At 53.0% G+C, this 8,263-nt stretch overlaps 1 protein-coding gene across 1 annotated transcript in view; it reads left to right on the plus strand.

Moving 5' to 3' along the window:
• Positions 1–8,263, plus strand: part of QSOX1 (quiescin sulfhydryl oxidase 1) — a 41,641-nt gene that overhangs the window by 11,579 nt on the left and 21,799 nt on the right. The window lies entirely within an intron of this gene.

The following is an 8,263-nucleotide window of genomic DNA, read 5'->3' on the forward strand; positions in this document are numbered from 1 at the left end:
TGCACCGGTGTGTGTGTGTGTGTGTGTGTGTGTGTAGCTGTGCAGTGACGATGCCCTGCACCGGAGAGAGTTCACATATTCCAGGTCCCCTTCCCAGTCCCTTTCCCTGTTAACTTCCTCGCCCAGTCTAACCTGGAGAGACAGGACTCAGGCTCTGACCATCTGTGGGCAGGACCAGACTCAAGGGGCCCACTGCACCCCAGGTGAGGCCTGTGCACCACCAGCCACAGCACCTCAGAGGTGATCCATCAGAGTAGCCTCACCCCATGGTCAAAAGGCTGGTGCCTCAGGCAGCAGGGATCCCGGCATGGCTGCCATCACAGCCAAGGCATGAGGATTCTGTCACCCGGCTCTGGCAGAAAGTGGCACATGCTTGTTGGTGATGCCTGCACACTTGGGGGATCAATGGCTTAATTAATATCTAAGCAACTGCCAAGGCTACCCACGAGCCGGTGCTGGAAAGTTGCCTCAGGGGTGGCTTGGGCCCTCCCCAGGGCTCAGATCTGGCTGGCGTCCAATTAATTTTCTCCAAATTAAGTGATTCCAAAGGCTTGGTTTTTCTCGAGAGAGTACCAAGAACAGAGACAATACCTTCATGTCCAGCTATCAACACGTAAGCCCCTTTCCCACTAGAATGGTACCTAGGAACAGCATTTCCTCTGCAGCCAAGTCACACCCATTGGGAAATGCCATTGGATGCTGAAATGCCAAGTATTGTCCCCGGAACAGGATCTCCATCAGCTGTGGGGCCTCAGGTTCCAAACCGAAACATGAGCCTCGTCTCAGCCTGATTCCCCCAGAAGAATTCATCAGGAAAGCGAGGCCCCAGGCTCCTCTAAGAATGTCAGCTCGAATTCCATGTGACCTTACCGTCCCTCTTGCCCATGAAACCTGGCTGGACCCAGGGTTTCCATAGCTCCGGGGAGGTCCCCGGCGAGGCTGTGGTTACACTTCAGCGTGGCCTCAGGTATCGACCCCATGGCAAGCCAGCAGCTCTTGCCACGTTTTTTAGAGTTGGCCACAGAGAGCTTGTTACCAATCATCTCTTCAAGCAAAAGTCTCCCCTGACCACTCCATTGTCCCGCTGTCCCTCTGCCCCAAGAAAACAAAACAGAAAACCTCACAACTCCTCGTGACCCTATAGGACTGAGTAGAGCTGCCCTGGTGGGTTTTCAAGACTAACCTTTTACAGGAGTAGAAAGCCCTGTCTTTCGCCCTCCCCCAGGGTCTGGGACATACACCATTCCCGGGTGCCCCGAGTGGGGAGCTGTGGGACTCAGTATGGCTGCAGATGCCCTGGGTCCCAGGCTGGTACTCTGCCCCTCGTGAGGACCTAGCACAGGGGTCAGCCGCTGCCCAGTCCCGGGAAGGGGAGCCATCCTACCATGGCCAGCCCCTCGTGCTGAGCACTGTGGGGTTTGACAGCGGGGCTGTCAGCTTCTGCCAGAGAGAGGTTGGGGCCCCATGGGTGTGAAGGAAGGAAGGAGGCAGCCCAGGCCGTTGGGCTATCCAGGAGCTGCTCAGCACCTGTCTTAAGTCACGCAGCACACGCAGCAGGAATGCCTTACAGGGTGAGTCATCGCCCCTAGCTGGGTGTGGGAGGGGCCTGGGAGGGCCGTCACCCTCCTTGACCTTCCCCTGCCTCCAGCCAGACAGCACCTGGCTGGGCCAGTCTAGCCATCACCTGTCCAATTTGTAGGATTTTCATATGCTCTCCTTCAGCAAAGCCAGGCCTGCCTCTCCTGAGGAACCTGCTGTTCCGTTTGGGCTTGGGCAGCACACTCGGTGCCCTGACCTCTTCATGCCAGCCAGGCGGCAGAGGCCCGAGCTGTGGCGGGTTTGTGCGCTAAGGTCCTAGTGCAGTGGCTTTCATATTCCACACTGTGATCTGGAGACGGGTTTGTAGCTATTATCCTTGGAATACAAGGGTCATGCAATAATACGTACTCTTACTAAATGCAATGCATGCTGGCGTTGTCCTGTTACATTCTTTTTTGTTTTATGGAAGTGCGGGCTCTGAGTCACTAAATTGGTTTTATCACATAGTAAAAGGACCCCTGATGCTGCTAACCCATCGGACTGCACAGTTCAAAACTACCAGCCACTTTGTGGGAGGCTGAGGCTTTCCATCCCTGTAAAGAGTGACCATCTCTGAAAGCCACAGGGGCAGTTCTACCTTGTCCTACAGGGTTGCCCTGAGTTGGGATTGTCTCCATGGCAGTGAGAATAGATTGCTCCAATGTTTGGAAAACACCACTCAGACAGATCCCAGATCTCCGGAGATTCTGGCCCACCCAGTCCTCAGTGCGCCTGCGGGCATCATGGCTACATGCCCCCTAGAGGCAGGGCAGAAAGAGAGCCCTGGTTCTCTGTCTGCTGCCTCCTGGGCGGGTGCCTGTCCTTGCTCTGTCTGCCCAGGGAGGCTGTGAGGAGGACGGTGGTACTGAACTGTGGAGCTGGCAGTATTGAACAGGGAGAGCCAAGCGTACTGCTGGTATGATGGGACAGGCCCACACAGGAGCCTGGCTGTCCCAGTGACGTCTCCTGCCCCTTGTCACCATGAGAAAACAGTTTCCACCAGCCCAGCCTGTTTAGCAAATACGTGGCCCTACAGGGCGGGCCCCACTGTGCCAGGGCCACATCACACTGGAGCGGGAGCCCGGCTGAAAGAAAACAGGTGCAGGGGAGGGAAGGGCGAGGGTGAAACAGGTTCTGGCTGGAGGCCGGTGACATGGAGGTTGGAGCTGGGGGGAGGGACTGGATCCCTGTCTCCCCAGGTCTCTCCATTGGTGGCAGGACTGCCTCTCTGTGGGGAATGGAAAGGGGCTTTCTGTGGCCGGAGGCCTGGCTGGGGTCAAGATCACCGGGACAGCGGCAGCAGTGGAGCAGGAGAGGAAGATGTCCCTTTATAAGGTCTGAGAAGATCATTGACATAGGTTCGAATTCTGGCTCCACGGCCTACTGTATGTGACTCAGGAAGCCTCATAACCATTCCCAGCAACGGGCCTCAGTTTCCTTGTCTATAAAAGACCGGATGATCATATCTTCCTAATGAGATTGTTGCGAGGGTGAGTGTGGAGACACTGTGTGGTATTAGTGGGAGTTCAGTAAATGTTAGTTTTCACCTGTCCTGTTGCCTGGCTCAGGCACTGCCTCCTCCATGCTTTCTGCAGGTTGGTGGGGGCTGGGGGGGGAGGGGACGGGGCTGGGGGAGGCACAGCACTGTGCTCCCCAGCCAATCCCCTATCCAATCAGCACACAGGACTTGCAGGAGGATGTTACCTGGGCCTACTGAGCGCTTTCCCTCGCTCTACAGCGAGGCTCTCCTGTAGGAGGGAGACTTGCACCTGGTCTGAAGGCTGCCTCGGGGTGTGGCGTGGGTGGGGTCTTGCAGATGGAGAAGGTGAGACAGACATGGGCCGAGCTGAGTGGCAGGTGGAGGAGAGTAGTTGGGGTTCAGCAGAGGCTCACATTCCGGGAAGCCAGGAGTGGCAAGACCGTGAATTGGAGGCTGGGGCTCTGGACAGCCTCTGGGAGAGCAGAGTCTGAGCCTTTACTTTGGGAGGGTCTTGCTAGAGGGTGAGAGGTCAGGAGGATGTCGTTTGCCTCTCTGGAGAGAAGAAAAGGGCCCCTTCCCAGCTGCCTTCCACCCTGAGAGCGTACAGCGTAGCACGTGGGTAAGGCTGTGGTTAAGTGGTTCAGAGCTTCACAGGCTAGAGGTGGGCGAATGCCCGTCAGGTGGGCTCACCATGGAGTAGTTGGAGACTGGCTCTTTTTTTTTTTTCCTGGAATCTCATTTTTCCAGTTTAAATTCCATCCGTGCCACCAGTGACCACCCCGGAGAATTGCCCTTTCAGGGCAATTGAACTTGGCCCCAGGGAGGCAGTCACTTCCTGAGTTGGTAAGGACCTGCCTGATGTTACCTGTTTTTTCTGCCTTAGGGGAGGTCTAGGGATCTCCCGGGGACTCCAGGCTGGAGGAGGCGGAGGCTGTCCTGCTGGGAGGAGCGATGAAAAGCAAACGCACTCCTAACTGCCTGTTTGCAGCGTGTTGTGGTGGTTTCCCTTGGGTAGGGCCCACGCCTCCAACAGCTGGCTTAATAAAGATGCGCTGTAATAAGTGGACAAAAATGTGCCCTGGCAAGATTCTAATATGATATACTCATGAGCTTTCAAAATGATCAAAGGGCAGGATTCCTCGTTGAGCTGCACAGGTAGATGTCCACGTAGTATCTCCATGTGTCAAACACCGTGTCAGGTACTGGGGACTCGCAGAGATGAACACTCTGGAGTCCTGCCCTTCGGGCCATAGAGATGGGCTTGGAGGTAGAAAGCAGAAGTCCATTGTAGCTGAGGTGGAGACAATAGGAGAGGAGGTAGTGGTAGGTAAATGTGGTTCAGATCCTGAAAGGCCTTGACCGCAGTAATTTGGGACATTATGTATAGGTCATAGGGAGTCCTGGAAGAGATTTGAAAAGGAACCCTGATGGCATAGTGGGTTACACATACATTGGGATGCGATCCGTAAGGTCAGCAGTTCAAAACCACCAGCTGATCCTCAGGAGAAAGATGAGGCTTTCTGCCCGCATAGTTACAGTCTCTGAAACCCACAGGGACAGTGCTACCCTGTCCAATAGGGTTGCTATGAGTTGGCCTTGACTCAATGGCAGCGAGTTAGAGTTTAGTTAGAACACGGTCCGATGAGAATCGTACCTTGGAAAATTGGCCATCATGGCAGGCAAGCAAGATGGTTGCAAAGCGAAGACATGGAGCTTATGAAAATGTCATTGCACATGAAGAAGGAGTGGTAGAAATTGTCGCAGTGGGCGGGACATGGCCCCCAGAGGAGTCAGCAGATGGAACAGGAAAGGACTGTGGAAGAGGTATCACAAAGGTCACATCCACAGAACGTGTCTGCAGACGGGACAATGGGGACGGGACAATGGGGGCAGTGGAGTGGGAGATGCTGGCCCGGGTGACAAAGAGGTTGGCAGATCCCTGGGTGAGATAGGAAGCACAGGTGGAGAAACAGGTTGTAGGAAGAGTGACTCAGAGTTGACTGTGTGGAGGCTGTGCCCTGGCACCTGTGTGGAGGGAACCAGGAGCACAGGCCAGGTGAGCACTGGGGCAGAATATTCAAATGAACAAAGGAGGTGCAATCAGAAAGGAAGATAAATGAGGTTTTAAGAACTCATTCTGTCATTTACCCATTGAGCTCCTTGTCTGTGACCGTGGTTTAAACAGAAGCACAGTGTTATCAGACAGGTGGCTGTGAGAGAGACCAGGGGATGTGCAGGCAGGAGACACCTGGGGCAGAGGGAATAAGAGAGGAGTCAAGGCGAGCGGAAAGCTGTGTGTGACCAAAAAAGGCTGATCAGTGTCGAGCAGAGCAGAGACAGTAAAGAATGAAAGTATCAGGAAACGGTGGCACAAGATGGGCAGCCTCTGGCCTTGGAGAAAATAGCAGGTGGTACTGACATCAGATTCTACTGAGAGGCACGGAGGGTCTGGGAGAGGTCAGTGCATTGGCCAAAGAGAAGGTCTCCGCGGAGTTTCCCAGGGTAGTTTCAGCCAAGTGCGGAGGCAGGAGCCAGAGCCAGCTGGTCAGGAAGGGAGAAAGGAAGTTGGGGGAGAAAGCAGAGAACTGTTTTTGAGAAATCTGCCAGTGTTGAAAGGGAAATGCAGTAACTGGAGAAGGAAGGAAGGGCTCTCTGTGTCCGCTGGACTTCCTCTGTGCCTTCCCTCTCTCACTTGTAAATTCGCGGACTCAGAATCTGTTCGTAGACTTAGGGAGACACCAAACCCAATCTTCTCCCACCCTGTGGTTTCTGACTCACAGTGACCCTGAAAGACAAGAGAATGGCTCCTTTGAGTTTCTGAGACTAAATCTCTACGAAAGCAGCCAGCCTCCTCTTTCCCTCAGAGATGGGAACTGTTGACCTTGTGAACAACAGCCCGACGCTTGTTCCACAGCACCATCAGGGCTCCTTAGACTCAGGGAAGAAGCTGGTCAAAACGAGGGGAGATGGAAAAGCCCCTTAGGTGGTAGGGAGCCAGAGCTTGGAGGCCAAGATGGCTCTGGGCAGTGGACAGAATGCTTCTGGGGACAGAGAAAACGGAGTGACCAACAGAGACACCCTGAGGTCGAAGTGGGAGGCCTCCCCTGGAGCCCTGCACCTCATGGAAGGATCTCTTGGAGTCCTGGTGTTACTCCACGTTGCCTTGGCTGGAACCCTAAGAAGGCTCACCTGGAGCAGGGAGGCTGCCTTTCGACAGAGGTCATGCTAGCCTTTTGCGTATGGGCAAATTTTGGTGGCTTGGGGGTTGATGGAGAAGAAAGTTACCATTTTCCCTTTCAATACCATTTCTTCTGAAGGAAAATAACAGCTGGTGCTGTTGGAAAGAGTGCTGGTTAGGGCCTCCCCGTGTCAGGTGTGTGTATGCAAAGGAAGAAAGGTGTACATAACAAGTGCACCATTCTTGTGAATAACTACCTCTAGAAGCATTTGTGAACAAGCAAAGCCTAAGTAGTTTCACCCTTGATGCCTCTGAGAAATGGGGTCTTAGATCTGTCAATTTGAGCTAATGTCCCAGTCCAGGAAATCAGATCATTTTTGCCAGTATTACCACGAAACCAAAGCAAACCTACTGCCATCGAGTCGAGTACAGCTAGAGACCCCATAGGGCAGCACAGAACTGCCCCTAAGGATCCGAGGCTGTGAATCCTTCTGGAACCATGTCTTTCTCCCATGGAGAGCCTAGCGGGCTCAAACCACGAGCTTTTGGTTAGCGTTCTAACACTTAACCCACAGTGCCACCAGAGCTCCTTTGCGCACGTTTTTTTACTCCCTGCCGTCGAGTCATTGCTGACTCATAGCGCCCCCTGTGGGTTTCAGAAACTAACTGTTTACAGGAAGAAAAAGCCCAGTCTTTCTCCTGTGAAGCTGCTGTTGGTTTTGAATTGCCAACCAGGCAGATCGCAGGCCAACATGTAAACACTGCACCGCCAGGGCCCCTTTACAACTATTAGGATAACGTAATTTTGTCAATGCGATATTTGTTCAATAAGCAATAATACCATTATGCTATGTGTGACATGTACAAATAAGTGCATTACACCTGGAATAAAAGTTCATAAGAATGTTGGCCAAGGAGAGAGCAACTACTGTGGCAGCAGAGTAAGGGCCCAGGTGTGGCCCGTGGAAGCAGCCAGGTAGAGACGAGTGGCTTCTCTGTCGTCTCTGTGCCAGGAGCAGCCCCCGGACCTTAGTTTCTGCCTCCAGTGGCTGTCAACCAACCGAGTTCCTGCTGGTCATTTCGTAGTGCTCCCGAGATGGGGGCCAGGGAGGGTAGAGGATGATAGTGATGCGGTGACTGTTTTCAGTCACTTATACCTGCCAGGTGCTCTTCTCAACACTGGAGGTGCATAGGTTGTCATGGAATCTTCACAACAAGCTTTGAGGTAGACAGGGGTTTTGATCTATGGATGTAATGCAATTCTGATCCAGATTCCAGCATTAGTCTTTAGCCAAGATGGAAACACCAATCACCCACATATTATATGGAAAGGAAAGAGACTCCCGACCAGCAAAGCACTGCTAAAGACGTAGGAGGCTCACCCAGCCGTGGGAGTCAGAGCAGCCCGGTGGTACAACAAAGACATGCTGCCCAATGGGACAGAATTGAAAGCCCAGAAGTACCCATCCACCTATGGGCAGCTGATCTTTGACCAAGGGCGGAAACTAATCAAACGGGAAGAGATCGTCTCTTTAGTAAATCATGCTGGCAGAATTAGATATCCATATGCAGAAAAATGAAGCAGGATCCAAATCATATCCTATACAAGACCAAACTCAAGATGGGCCCACAACCTAAATGTGCAACCTAAAACCGCAAAGACCATCAAACAAACAAGTCAACCCTCTGCCATTGAGTGTTCCAATCCTCAGTGACCCTGCAGGACGGAGGATTGCTTGCTTTTAATAGAGTTCCCAAGACTGTAAATCTTTATAGTGGGAGCACACAGCCTCACCTTTCTCCCAAGGAATGGCTAGTGGATTTGAACCACTGATCTTGTGGTTAGTGGCCCGACACTGAACCCACTATAGGCCCACGCCTAACTGAAAACACTCAGAGAGCAGAAAACAACATAGACGACTGGGACCGCCTGAAAATCAGACACTTCGTGCATCAAAGATGTCACCAAAGGAGTAAGAGGAGAAGTCACAGACAGGGGGAAGGTCTCCGCAGAGTTTCCCAGGGTA

Source organism: Echinops telfairi, unplaced genomic scaffold, assembly GCF_000313985.2.
Source record: "Echinops telfairi isolate 266 unplaced genomic scaffold, ASM31398v2 ScPeMD7_7424;HRSCAF=8462, whole genome shotgun sequence".
In the NCBI taxonomy this organism is placed as follows: Eukaryota; Metazoa; Chordata; class Mammalia; order Afrosoricida; family Tenrecidae; genus Echinops; species Echinops telfairi.